The sequence below is a fragment of the Pleurodeles waltl genome, chromosome 1_2, assembly GCF_031143425.1.
Source record: "Pleurodeles waltl isolate 20211129_DDA chromosome 1_2, aPleWal1.hap1.20221129, whole genome shotgun sequence".
Taxonomy (NCBI): domain Eukaryota; kingdom Metazoa; phylum Chordata; class Amphibia; order Caudata; family Salamandridae; genus Pleurodeles; species Pleurodeles waltl.
In genome coordinates, this window is record NC_090437.1 from 166,919,863 (window position 1) to 166,934,865 (window position 15,003).

Sequence of the window (15,003 nt, forward strand, 5' to 3'; positions counted from 1 at the left end):
TTTTTTCTGTGACAGTGGCAGCAGGATCTACTGACCTTCTCGTGTAAAGTACATCTGTTATGTGAAACCCTGAACCATGGTGCAGACATCCCAGGTGTATGTCATATGTAAGTGCATATGTATGTTAGTTTGACTGTATGGGTGAGTCTGAGCTGAGGCCAGCTAGATCCATTTTGGATGCCCCTTGTTCTAGCATGGCATATACTAGTGAGGATAGCTTTCCCAGACAGTGAAAATGTATTGTGTGCATTCTTCCAGCTGATGGGTGGTCTCTTAAGTGAGGAGGGTGGAGACAGGATTACCTTTGGAAATTTCATGTAGATTTTGTTTCCAATGGGCTGCTGTTCAGTTCTTCCCGACAACTGCCACTTGGTAAATAACAGAGGTGAGGAGTGAGACTGCAGGGAGAGACAGTTTCTAGGCAGCAGCTGCTATTTTGCTTGACTCTGATTACTGCTACAGGAAGCCTGATGACAGCAAATTGGAGAGATCTCACACTTCATTGTGCCCATGTTCTGCTTAAAGTCAACTTCAGTGCAGGGTTTTTGGCGTGCCTGCAAGAGAATGGAGGGTGCTACTGAGCATCTATCCATGCCCAAGAAGACACACGTTGCGGAAGGTGGGTTACCGCAAGGCCCTGCGGCAATAAGATCAAATGGTGGCCCAGTGATATCCCTGGCCGCTGGGCTGCTGGAGCACAGAGTCCAAGGGGTGCCTGCAGAGACAGAGTGCTGGACACCGTGGGAGGGACGCTCGCTGAGAACCACTGCGTCCCTTCCCCAGCAAGTATGAATTGGTCCATTTAGGACCCAGACCTGAACGGGGAGAGCACTCGCACTGCCGCCATGACCTCAACTGGCAGTGCAGCGCCAGTGGGCTGGAAGGCGTAGCGGCCTTTGGAGCAGATTACCCCTCCATTGATGGGGCGGCCCAGTTTGTCCCCTGGAGCTGGAACATGTGGCAGCTCTGGGGCTTGCCACAAGAGGTGTGGAGCTGCAGCGGGGAGAACAGAGACCACAATGTGGTGGCGGCCACGCAGCCCTGCCACTGCCACTGGTTGTGATGCTGAAACTCTGGTCCATTCTGTCCATGGAATTTCCGCACTCTCCTTCCCCCCCAGAGACTTGGTTCTCTGGCACTTCTGTGAGGGGCCCTCTTCAGGTACAGGAGCAGTCTGAGAGGTGCAGCTAAGGCCCTGGAAGGCGCAGCAGGAGCATCACTACTGAGACTGACGCAAAACCGAGCGACAGGACTCTGAATGCAGCATAACGCTCACCAAGCTTACTGAGGTACTGCACTGAGGGGATGAAGGGCGGTGAGAGAGATGAACGCAGTATGAGCCCTGGAACGTGGACTGGCGATTGTTAGGGGATTGATGCTTGTAGCTGACGGCATCCCTTTCTTCCCTGCTTCGAGGGCCCGGTGCTCTGAAGTTCTCCCGCTGATAGTAGGAGGTTGACAGTTGACACACAGCTGTGCGGGGGACTGCTTGCAGGAGCCCCTCCTGGAATGTCAGACTGCTGAGGGGCCCTCAAACGGCAACTGGGACACCTTAATGATTGACCCAAATATGCTGACTTGTCATACGCAGTCTATACCCCGGTGTTGCTGCATTGCTGTGCGAACTCCTTGAAGTACCTGGGGGGAACCCCCTCGAGGGCTGGCAACACTCCATATGATCTGGAGACCCCTAGTGGTATACGAGCCAGCAATTGCCTGACACACCTTGGCGGTACATGTTGTGGGAGGACATACGTGATAACCAGTGAGTAACAGGAAATATAGTTTGTGGCTGGCTGTCAGGGGTGCATGCTAACTTTGAAAACGCCTGGATGCACTGAAGCGATGACGCATCCCCCCTCACGCACAGGAATTGGCTAAGACCGCACCTTGTCAGCCACGATCCCTTAAAATGGGTAAGGATAAGGCACACATAAACACACAGCAGACAAAGGTGGACCAGTTCAAGGCGACTGGGACTGTGAACGCTCGTAGGACCCCTGTTGACTCGAAGGAGGGTAATGTGTCAGAAACCACAGGTTCGCAAATATTTGCAGCGATTGAAGCACCTAGTTCCGTTGTCCAGTTGAAAATAGAAGCTATGGCTATTGATGTCAACCTATTACAAGTTGATTTACGCATGGTGGTGGAACGCTCCATTGAAACAAAACAGCAGGTGACATTGCTCGAAGAAGAGTTGTCCACCCTAAAGACTGTGGTGGGCAAACTTGAAACCCGCACTTACCAACTCGAGCGTAGGACGCTGAAGGACGGTGTCATAGATGTAACCTCAGACTTGTGGGATTGCCCATGGGATCCAAACCAGAGACTTTTTGGAGGACTGGATTAGAAAAGCACTCCAAAATTCCACGTGTCACTGCTGTCCCTGGTGGATAGAGGCCACAGGGCATTAAATCCGCTGCCACTGCCTGGAAGTCTCCCAAGAACTATCATAGCAAAGATCCTTTGCTACAGAGACCGTGACATTATCCCGCAGGAGGTGCGACTGTTCAGGGATCCTACATTTTACAATCACACTGCCTGCATCTTCCCCGATTATATTCCCCGTTCTGTGCAGCAGTTGCAGAGATCATTCAGCAGCATGAAGCAAAAGTTGCAGGCCAAAGAGGTCACTTACATGCTGCTTTACCCAGCACAATTGAAAGTACTGCACGAAGGTTGATCACACTTCTTCACAACATCGGAGGGCACTTAGGATTGGCTGGAGGTCCAGGGGAGTGAGCGTATACCGGACCAGACAGCATGCGGAGCGGATACCAATGTACAAAGCATCAGACAGAATAAGACAAGCTCCATTATGTGAGTAGTGGTGCGTCCAGATGGTGCACTGGACTTGGAACAACGGTGCATCAAGAGGGACGCGGCTAGGGCATTTGTGGAGTCTGTCACTTTGGCCACATCTTCCTAGACTAGCTCAATTGCAGTGGAGGACACAACACCCAGAGTCAGATGCTGACCTAGCATAACTGGAACACGTTGGATGCATTGTTGGAGGCAGGGGGGCCATGCTGTAGAGGGAACTTTTGTGATCGAAAGGGCGATCTGTCTGCCACAAACAATCGTTGGAGAGATGCAGTATGAACTGGAGGAGAAGGGACCCTATAGTGCATGCGTTGCCTGGGAGCTCTGATACAGCCTCCACTGTGCCGATAATGGAGATGGCCGCTGGATGGTCACATCACGACCGGGCACAGGAGCTATCTACAAGTCTTACCCTCCCGTTCTCTCTTTTTCTCCCACCGATCTCTCTTCCTTCTTCTTCATCTGTTCCCCTTTCCCCCAATTCCTTTTCATCTGTAGACTTAAGTTGTTCTTTTCACTGCATTGAACAGCTCTCAGGACTGACATGGTGGTAGTGTTGAGACCTAAGACAAGTGGGGCCTTAGGTCTGTTACCAGGGATTGGGCTGTGAACTGGACACTAGTTGTAGTGACACACACTCCATCTCCTGTAGGATTGTTGAGTGGTGGAAACAGTTAAACACTATTACGTTGTACATAGTAGGCCTCAGTTCTTGTAGTGGGAGGGACTCTATATGGGTGGGGAGACACAAGTTGAGTTCAGTGGTGTTTATCTGGAGTGGCAGGGGTTACTGGTTGTGGAGTTATACTCATTTACTTGGAGCATGGGGGGGGTCCGGGGTCCCTTGTTGGATGGGGAGGTGGGTCGCGGGTGTTGGGGGAGGGGTGGTTTGAGAGCATGATTTGACCTGATATGCCATGGGTGATAGTTTACAGATACTCTCCTGGAATGTGAGAAGCCTGAATACCTTTGTGAAACGGTGTAGGACCCATACCTACCTTAAACAAATGGATATCCAATGCTACAAGAGACACATCTGCTAGAGGGCAAGACCCAGAAACTGCAGAAAAATGGAGGGGGCAGCTTTACTCGTCTACTTATTCTTCCTGTCCCTGGGGAGTATCCATCTGGATAGCTCCCGGGGTTCCTTTCCAACTACAGAGCGTCACAGCGGATGTAGCAGGCAGGTAGGTGGTCATACACCGTGAACTTGATGGGAGGCAAATATGCCTCCTCAATACATATGTGCCCAACATACACAATGCTGAATTTTTCCCGGCTATGGAATTTGAACTCATCCCATACATTTGGATGTCCATGGTGTGGGCTGGTGATTTTAACTGTGTCCCTGATGGACAACTTGACCCACACCCCCTAGACAGGGTACGAAACTACCTATGGTTACAACCTCGAGGAAACAATGGCCAGACTCCACTTCAAGGACATCTTGTGTATCCTCTATCCTTCCACTAAAACATACTCATGTTACTCTGCCACCCATGGGACGTATAGCCATTTAGACAGATTTCTGTTCTCCAGTGATGGAGTAATAAATTTCAGATTGGTCACCTATTAGGTGTGTTTTTTCTACGATCACGCTCCTCTATTTCTAGAAGTTCGAATCTGAAAGTGGAGGCCTGAGATACCACTAAGGCGGTTATGGCAGGACTCACTGAAGGATCCTGAGTATAAGACAGATATACAGTTGGCGCTACAAGGTTATATGACCACCAGTTGGAACTCCACGGAGACACGGGGAGTGGAGTGGGAAGCGCTGAAGGCAGTGCTCAGGGGGAGAACATCAGAAAGACGTACAGTACTAGGAAAGAATTGGAGGGTGAGCTCCAGGATGGAGAGGAAACCCTCCTTAGGTTATAGAGCAGACAACTGGATCAGATAACGAAGGCGGAGGAACTGGTGGGGGCACAGAGGCGGGTTACAGCTCTTTTGGATAGACTCGACTCCCATGTCCGGAGGGACTACAGGTAGATGCTACATAAGGAAGGAGCTAAACCAGGCTGTATGCTAGCCTGGTTACTGAAGTGGGAAAGACTACCCCTGTTGATTCTTTCTCTGTGTCACCTGGTAGCGGGAAGGTTATAGGACAAATAGCCATGATTGAGCAGCTAAGTGGGCATCTCGCTGAAGTATATGTGTCTCCTGCAGAAGGGGATCCCCATGCTTTGTCGGGTTTCCTAGGTAAGTTGGTGCTCCTGCTGTTGACACAGGAGTAGATGGGGGGCTGGAAATGGAAATACAACTTCAGGAGCTGCAGGAAGCAGTGCTGAACATGGCCACTGGAAAATGTACAGGACCGGTGGGTTCCCAGTGGAATTCTACCAGGTATTTGCCCTGACACTACTTCCTGCACTATTGGAGACTCTCCAGGAGGCACAGGCTGTTGATAGCTTGCCTCCACACATGGACGAGGCCCTGGTGGTCATGGTCCCTCAGCAAGTGAAAGACCCCATGGACCTTGGGTCCTACCAACCTCTGTCTTTGCTCAACGTCGAAGTCAAGCTCTTGGCCAAAGTTCTAGTATTGCCAGTGGGTACAGTAATAGGTCATCTCGTCCACAAAGATCAATGCAGGTTTATACCCAGGAGAAGTACACACATGAACTTGCAAAGATTATTCCATGTTCTACCTGAGACAAGTATCATGGAGATTCAAGCAGCACTGGTAGCCTTAGATATTGAAAAGGCTATTGATACCATATCCCGGGAGTACTTGTAAGAGGTACTTAGGCAAATGATCCTGGGACAGGACTTTTTATCCTGGACTCGACTGTTATATGCAGGGCCCCGCACCAGAGTGTGTCCAGGACAGGTGGTGTCACTCATGTTCCCTGTCGAGAGAGGAACAAGACAAAGGTGACCCCTGCCCCTGCTCCTTTGTGCACTTGCTATGGAGCCATTGGCTATTCACCTTGATTGGTGCTGAGAGCTTGTGGTATAATGGTGAGAACCACAATCCATGTTGTGTCCTCATGTACATTGAAGGTACCCTATTATACTAAACAGATCCATTCTGCTCGGTCCAAGTTCTCATGCGACTCATGGACGATTTTGGAGTGATATTGGGCTGAAGGTTAACCCACGTAACTCGGTGCTCCTCCCACTGGCTTCCCTAGATGGTAAGGTGAAGGGAAACCTCTTGGCGCTGGGACTGCAGTGGCAATGGCAGCATTTCCGCTACCTGGGAATGTAATTCACACACAAAATGAGGCAACAATATTACTTGCACATGAAAAGAGTCCTGAGTGGACTTGAGGCCTCAATACGGTTTTGGAATGCATTGCCTCTCACCGTAATTGGAAGAGTGGCATTGAGCAAGATGGTCTTATTACCCAGATGTCTTTACATCATGCAGATGCTGGCGTGGAAGACGGGACGGGATGAAATTCACCAGCGAGCTCAGAGGGGACTGATGGAACGGGAGAAGCAAATGAGGAAGTCTGGGTCGCAAACTAGCATTAAAAGGTTTGTGGCCTCATACTTCAGGAGGGCTCATTTTGGATGGGTTGACTGCGGCCCTTCTCTTGCTCCATCCCCCTCCGCCCCTGCATTGCCGATGTCCTGGGGACGAGGGAGTCTCCCTTCATTGCTGCAAATTGTTGTTGTTTTTTGTTTGTTGACAACATACATGCTTCAGTAACCTTGATCAACTGTAATGTCTATTGAGGATTACTGTATATGTTTTAAAAAGGCGAATACACTTTTTTTTTCCTTAAAGTCATCTTCAGTGCTGCTTGCTGCAAGAACCATCACTTTAGACAAAATTGGAGAGTATCCCAGGATTGACATTTGAAATTTAAGCAATCCAAACCAGTTCTGAAACATTAAGCATTGGAAAATGTGTACAAAATACACTCCATAGGTTCTTCTTGACCAAGGAAGAGCAGAGTACTCAAAGAGCTATTGTGTACCCACGGCTGGCATCTCTCTGACAGTGAGTCTCGCACAGATGCTGTGATGTCACCTGAAGTCAACATTTTCTGCTGGAAGGGCTGAGACTCTGCCTGCATCCTGTCTGCTTATCAGCCAGTTTCCCAGAGGTTCCTGATAGCCAATCTTCCAGGGGCGACGAAACATCACCTGTAAGACTTTCTGCTGGAGGAGATGAGGATATGCCTGTTGATCCTAGAAGCCTGTCCAGACTTCAACTGTCTTCAGACTCCTTGAAGAAGCCTCCACCTGAAGGCTGCAGCTTTCACAAGCTGAAGGTCTGGTCTGCAGCTGAACCCGAACAGGCTGCAGCTGCCGATGGCTGGTGTCACTATAAAAGACTGACCCTGGAGCCAGCCCTCTGAAGATCGTCCCTCTTCCTGCAGCTGCTAGGGGGATCTATAGGAAGAGGAGTCCACCCCGTGGGGGCAGTAACACCATCTGTGCCCCTTGTATAGCCCAGATGGCTGCTAATCACCAATAGGAAAGAGTTGAGCTTAGCTGCACCTGGCGACGAGAGACTGACACACTGAGGCAAAGCTCAGGGGTGTGGAATTTATTAAAATATCTACTTGTCCAGGGGACAGGTTGCTTCTCAAATCTACTTGTCCTGTAAAAAGATCTACTTGTTCCTTTGGTGCCATGTAGTGTGGCGACAAATTATGGCAGCAATCTCATTATGTAAGAGCTCTGATAATAGCCTCTCTGATTATGCCAGGGCTACTACCATAATAGGGCTTGAATACTTGCAGTTTCAATCCCTACTGTAACAATTTCCTTATTTTGCCACCTTTCTGCAGATCTGCATACTGGGGCTGGAGGAAGCAGTAAGCAATAGTTCCAGGGCTGGAATGCCTTTGAGTCTGCAAACCTACTAACCTGCATGTTTTAAAGATTTTCACCAGCTTCTCTCTAATATTTTCCCATAATAAGAAAGGTTGGACATTTACTCCTGACAATGGCAGAATTAGAACTTCTTCCAGGGATGGGAAGAAAGTGGCCGGAGGGAAAATGAACTTGCAGATGCTCAATAGATTTTCACATGAGCAAATCTACACATGCGTATTTACCCATGCTAAAATACAGTTCACAAATATTTTATAGGGGTACGACGTATACCATGGGTGCACTTTTGTGACTTTCTTTAAGAATTTGGGGCCACATGTAGGTAGGTTCAGATTTGCGACCCGCAAATTGCGAGTTGCAAATCCGAATGTAGGATGGTGTCCCTGACACCATCTGTGATTCGCAAGGGCTTTACAAATGCTCACCTAGTGAATAATCATGAGGTGGGTCGCAATTTGCGACCCCCTTGCGAATAGTGGCCCTCACAGGGATGGTGGCCTGCTGGAGACAGCAGACCACCATGTCTGTGACTGCTTCCTTAAAGGAAAACGAGATGCCTTACAAAAACGAAAAATGAAACGTTTTTGTTTCATTTTTTCAGAGCAGGCAGTGGTCCGCAGGACCACTGCCTGCTCTGAAAAAATGTTTACAGTGACATTCACAATGGGGAAGGGGTCCCATGGTGACCCCTTCGCTTTTGCGAAAGTGTTAGCACCCATTTGAAATGGGTGCAAACTGCGATTGGTTTGGGCCCGCAGTCACAAAACAATCCTACATTGCACTGCGAGTCGCAATTAGGAAGGGAACACCCCTTCCTAATTGCGACTCGCAAACCCGTTTTGCGATTCGGTAACCAGGTTACTGAATCGCAAAACTGGGTTTGTGCATCGCAATGTGCTTTTTGCACGTCGCAAACAGCGAAAGTCGCTGTTTGTGACATGCAAAAAGCTACCTACATGTGGGTCTTGGTCCCTAATTAGGTCTGGTGTTAACAAAGACATTTTGTTTAATAAAAACTTCTATTTCTCTCTCTTTTGGCTGGCTTTACTGTGAGTGATTGCATTCTGCTCTTCCACAAGGAGCATATTGGCACACAAAGTAGTTTTGTTCAGTGTCAGGAACTACAGTGGCTATCAGTGACGTAACGAAACTGGAGGGTGCCCCTTTGCAAAGAACATGGAGGAGCCCCCTCTCCAGACTCACTCAGGGCAGGTGCTGTGCTAAAGGGGCCCCCTGGAGGGCGGCTGCGGGGCCTTTGTTATGCCACTGGTGGCAACGTGTGCTTTTAGAGTTCAAAATATATATATATATTTTTTGGCAGTGTTTGTTACAATGTTGAGGGCCTGGTAGCTCCCACAACAATAAAGTGTTACAAAAGCCATATCAAAACAAGACACGCATTGATGAAACTAAAAAACTTATAAAAATATGTCAGATCAGTTGGCTTTGTCAGTGTTTGTTTATTTTCATGCTTCCCATATTCGTGTTGAAAATGGTTACACTGATTTTCCATTAGAAATATGTTTGGGAAATACTAGCATGCATCAACACATTTTACTAAATGACACTTCATTTGCATCTAATCAGAGAGCATTCTGGGAGCATTATACTTAGCCTCATAGCCTAAAGTTTTCAAACATGTGTATACACAGCTGTTTTTTTTTGTACTGGAACCAAAGTCAGTAGTGAAGTGTGACCTTAAAACATTTATTTACAGCACTCACCCTAATAATCAAGGCTTTCAAATAATGAACCATAAATACAAGTTCGAACAGCATTATCTTTTGGAAACACATTACCTCAACTGCAGAGAGTTCCACTCTCTGTAAACAGGCAGCCAAAGGGTTTGTGCTGCAGAGGGTTGGGCTTACTTGTCCCAAGGACAAAGTAAACATAAAAACTTGTTGCCCTTGACCCCAAACAAGATGTCCCGGGTGTCGGGCGATAGGAATTCCACATCCCTGAAAGCTGCCTGCCCCGTTGAGCCTTTTTCGTACCAAAGATGCTGAAGACATTAAATTGAGTTGCATTCTTACCTCATGAGAATGTTTGAGTGATATCCACCTAAGCTTAATTCTTGCCCATGCCTTAGTGTAGTGGAGTCGGTAATAGCAGGAAATAGCAGGTAATAGCAGGAACTCAACCATAATAGCAAAGGTAAGGTAGACAATTTCCAAGGGAAATGTAGTGTCCCAAGGTTTAAGTGCAACTTATGACAACTCCATACGACATATTAATCAGATTGTGTAGTATTAAATTCTGCTATGAGATTAGAAGTATTTATTTTTTCATAAAGATGAGCAGTGGGCTGGACATTACATTTCTGATGGATACAACTACCTGTGGATTCCTCACCTTATGAATTCGTCCTTGCGTCAGCATCCGACGGAAAGTCTTCTTCCTAGCTGTCCACGTCGACGAGGATGTCATAATTGCTCAACAATACCCGGCTTTCCCGGCTCCAGGGACGGATCCGGCTGCATTTTTTAATGCAATGTATGCTGTGTTCTAATCCATGGCCCCTGCTGGTGCACCGGCGGGTCCCACGGGGCCATTAGCGTTTATTTTGGGTTCTCCGGCGCTGTGCAATGCGGCTCCATTCATGCCCTTCTGCCCTTCGGAGACTGGCGGTTCGGCGCCGAGGGTATCCCCTGGCAGGAGTCCTCCACTTGTGACGGTGGATCCTCCTTCACGTCAACCGACTCCTTCTCCACGCCATCCGACGTCGTTGATGTCCCCATCCAGACCGGCTCCATCGCCTTCCTGCCAACCAACTCCGAGAAGGTCATAGTTCGACTCCGTGTCGGCGCCGGCACCGGCGTCGGGTGAGTCTAGGAGTCATGCATCTCTTCCTGGGCCCTTTCGGGATTCGAAGTCGTCGGCGTCGATGGACTCTTTATCGACACTGGCCCTAGAGACACATCTTCAATCTCGTAGGAAGGCATTACGACTTTTGGAGGAGGAGGAATATAGACAGCTGGAGGAAGGAGAGATTGAGCCTTCAGATGAATTCCAGGGTCTTGCCACTGCAAGTGGTCTGGATACTTCCCCGGGGTGGGACATTGCGTCTCCGGGGGAGTTTACAGAAGAGGCCGCTTCCTTCCATACAGTGGTAAGGAAGGCAGCAGAGTACCTGGACTTGCCTTTGTCTGTGGCAGAGGTGAAAACTAACCTGCTCACAGAGGTACTACATCCCTCTTCGTCCAGTGCTGACCCTTTGCTGCCTTTCAATGAGGCTTTAACTGAGCTTATTTTGGACTTATGGAAGAAGCCAGTAACAACTCCTGCTGTGAACAGGGCAGAGGCGAGGAGGCATAGGGGCGCACCAGGAGATCCGTTTTTTCTATCACGACATCCAACTCCGGAAAGCTTAGTAGTCCAGGTGTCATGTTCTGCGAAGTCTGCTCCTGGGACATTTCCTGGAGTCCCAAATGATAGGGAGTCCAAGAGGATGGAGCAGTCTTCGAAGAAGATCTTTTCATCTTGTAGTATGGCGCTTAAGGCTACTAATTCTACCTGCGTGCTGGGCAGATACATCCACGCCCTTATGGACTCCGCTAAAGAAATGGCAAAAGAACTGGCACAGGAGATGCAGAAATCGTTTGGATCCCTTTTTATGGATGCGCAGGCTGCTGCTCAACAAATTATACAATCTGGCCTGGATACCTCGGATTCCATAGCCAGGGCCATGGGAACATCTGTGGCTACTAGAAGGCATGCCTGGTTAAGGTCCTCTGGTTTTTCTTCAGATGTTCAATCCACGTTAATGGATCTACCATTTGATGGGGAAAAGTTTTTGGGGACAAGGCGGACTCTGCCCTTGAACGGTTTAAGGACTGTCGGGCGACAGCTAAGTCCTTGGGCTTACAGACTTCTGCTACAACACCTCATAGACCTTTTCGCAGATTTCGGGGGTTCACTCGAGGCTCTGCCTTTCGGAGGTCGCAGTCCTACGCCCAGCAACCTGCCAATCCGCCCTATCGTGCCTTTAGAAGGCGGGGTAGGGGTAAAGCTAGAGGTCCAGCCCACAGCTGTCATCTTCTTCATCCTCCTCTGGTGGACAACAGCAGAAGCAGCCCTAGTTTTCCCCACTTTATCATCCATACTTCTCCTGTAGGGGGAAGATTGAGTCTTTTTCTGCAGAAATGGAAGTCGATTACAACAGACTCGTGGGTGCTAGGAATTGTGGAAAAGGGCTATGCTCTCCCGTTTCAGGAGTTCCCTCCTCCCTTTCCCCCCCGTCCCTCCTTTTGTTCAGAAGACCATCTTCTGTTGTTGCAACAGGAGGTTGTCACCATGTTGGCAAAGGGTGCTATAGAGTTGGTTCTGTTGCAGGAAAGGGGTCAGGGGTGTTATTCAAGATATTTCCTGATTCCCAAAGTGGACGGTCGTTTACGGCCGATCCTAGACTTGAGGATTTTGAATTTGTTCCTCAAGCAGGAAAACTTCAAAATGCTGACCCTAGAGCAGGTACTATTAGCGTTGAACGAAGGAGACTGGATGGTGTCTGTCGACTTGCAGGATGCGTACTTTCATGTTCCGATAATCAAGTCGCACAGGAAGTATCTTCGGTTTGTGCTCAGAACGCAACACTACCAGTTTGCGGTACGTCCGTTTGGACTTACTTCAGCACCTCTGGTTTTCACAAAGGTGATGGCAGTTGTTGCAGCACATCTCAGAAGGAGGGAAGTAGCGGTTTTTCCCTACCTGGACGATTGGTTGATCAAAGCCAAGTCTCCAGAGCTTGTGTTGTCTCATCTGCGAATGACAACCCAGTTGTTGTTCGTTCTGGGTTTTTCTGTAAATGTGCCCGAATCTCACCTGGAGCCCTCTCAACGCCTCTTGTTCATAGGGGCAATACTGGACACAACAATGTTTCGGGCCTACCCCCGCCTCAGCGGGTTCAGGACATTCAGGCACTGATTCCGTTGTTTCAAGTTGGAGCGGCAGTTCCAGTCCTCAAGGTCTTACGCCTGCTAGGTCTGTTTGCTTCTTGCATTCTGTTGGTCACTCACGCTCGCTGGCATATGAGGGCTCTTCAGTGGTGCCTCCGCAGGCAGTGGTTCCAGCACAAGGGAGATCTCAGGGATTCAATAAAGATATCCAAGGACGCTGTAGCGGATCTTCATTGGAGGACAGAGGACGGCAACCGTTCCCAAGGAAAACCGTTTTCACTGCAACCTCCAGTGGCCACAGTGATATCGGATGCTTCCTCTCTAGGGTGGGGAGCTCATCTGGGGGACCTGGAGATCAAGGAGTCATTGGTCTCCAGCGGAACAGATGTTGCATATCAATCTGTTGGAATTGCGGGCAGTACGTTTGGCGCTCAAGGCCTTCCTCCCTTCCCTTCGCGGTCAGTCAGTTCAGATCTTAACGGACAACACTACCGCAATGTGGTATATAAACAAGCAGGGAGGAGTAGGGTCGTACCTTCTCTGCAGAGAAGCTCTGCGGCTCTGATCCTGGGCTCAGGACCATCAGATTTGCTTAATAGCGAATCATTTGGCCAGGGTTCTGAATGTACGTGCGGATGGTCTCAGTCGTCACTTCTCGATAGATCACGAGTGGGGTCTCCATCCAGACCTGGTCCTCCACATCTTCGGGATGTGGGGTACTCCTCAGGTGGATTTATTCGCCACTCGAGAGAACGCGCATTGCCCGTTGTTCTGCAGCCTCCAGTATCCGTTGCAAGGAGCATTGGGGGATGCATTTCAGATGTCCTGGAGGGGCCAGTTGTTTTACGCGTTTCCCCCCATACCCTTGATTCCTCGGGTTCTGAGGAAGGTTCGTCAAGACCGGGCCCAAGTCATCTTGGGGGCTGCGGACTGGCCGAGAAGGGTATGGTATACAGACCTGCTTCAACTCTCTCAGTGCCCTCCGCTCCGTCTCCCGCTCAGGGCAGACCTCCTCTCACAGTCGCAGGGGCAGGTTCTACACCCCCACCTCCAGAGCCTGCACCTTCATGCCTGGAGATTGAACGGGGCAACCTGAGTTCGTTTTCTCTCCCACCGGATGTAGTGGATGTTATTCTATCGTCCAGGCGACACTCCACTAAATCCATTTATGCCGGCAGGTGGGCAAAATTTGTGGTTTGGTGTGGGGAGAATCAAAAAGATCCCTTGAAGGCCCACCTTTCTGATATTCTTTTGTTTGCTCTTAGTTTAGCAAGGAAAGGCTGAACGGTAGCTACAGTTAAGGGTTATTTGTCGGCTCTGTCGGCGTTTCTTTGCCTTCCGGACCAGACTTCTTTGTTTAAGTCTCCAACTGTAAATAGGTTTCTTAAAGGTTTAGTGAATAAGTTTCCTCCCACACCCTTTCACATGCCTCAGTGGGACTTGAATCTGGTATTGACGTTCTTGATGGGTTCGCATTTTGAGCCCATGCATTCATGTCCGTTGAGATATTTGGTCTTAAAGACTGTTTTCTTAATTGCGATCACATCTGCTAGGAGAGTTGGGGAGCTTCAAGCCCTTTCTGTTAAACCGCCTTTTACCATGTTTTTCCATGATAAAGTGGTGCTGAAAACCAGGGCGGCTTTTCTGCCGAAAGTTGTCACTCCTTTTCATATAGGGCAGTCTATTACCCTACCATCGTTCTACCCTCCTCCCCACCCTTCTAAAGATGAAGAGAGGCTCCATAGGTTGGACCCTAAGAGGGCGCTGAGTTTCTACCTGGAGAGGACTAAAGACTTTCGCCTGAATGATCAGCTGTTCGTAAGGTATTTTGGACAGCGAAAGGGCAGAGCGGTCCAGAAACGAACACTTTCCAGGTGGGTCATCTTGTGTATTAAGATTTGTTACACTCTAGCGAAAAAAGTCCCTCCTGAAGGTATCAGGGTCCATTCTACTAGGGCTAAGTCTGCATCCTCGGCCCTAGCGAGAGGAGTTCCGTTAGTAGATATCCATTTCTTTTTTCAGTGCAACACTAAATGCAACAGGTATGCCCAAACTAAGGTCCTGAACTGACTGTGCTATAGGACTCAAGCTGCACCCTGCTGACAAGGCTCAAATAGGCTGAAACCAATCAGATATTGCTTGTGTTCCTCTTCAGAAGGAATCTGGACTGTCTGTTCAGACTGGGCTATGCCTCTCGGAGCAGGACCAAAGCAGGTTTCTGTGTGGCTGGTTCCTGTCTGAGGTGGTATGATAGGCAAAACAAACGATGGACTGGATTGTGTCACAGAGAAAATTACCAGTGACAGAGATTAATTCAAGCAGTCGATTCATCCCATTCTTTGTTTTCTTTGTTGCAACACCCTAAGTAGAAGGGGTATGCCCTGACATGGGTTATGTGCTAATTGTGCTGTAGGACTCAAGCAGCGTGTACCAATGAGATCCTAACATGCTGAAGCCCATCTGGAGTTGCTTGTGTTCCAGTTCAGAGTGAA

General features: G+C 49.0%; 1 protein-coding gene across 5 annotated transcripts in view; it reads left to right on the forward strand.

Annotated features, from left to right (window-relative positions):
• Positions 1-15,003, forward strand: part of LOC138298898 (zinc finger protein 37A-like) — a 152,040-nt gene that overhangs the window by 55,353 nt on the left and 81,684 nt on the right. The gene's annotated exons all lie outside the window — the stretch shown is intronic.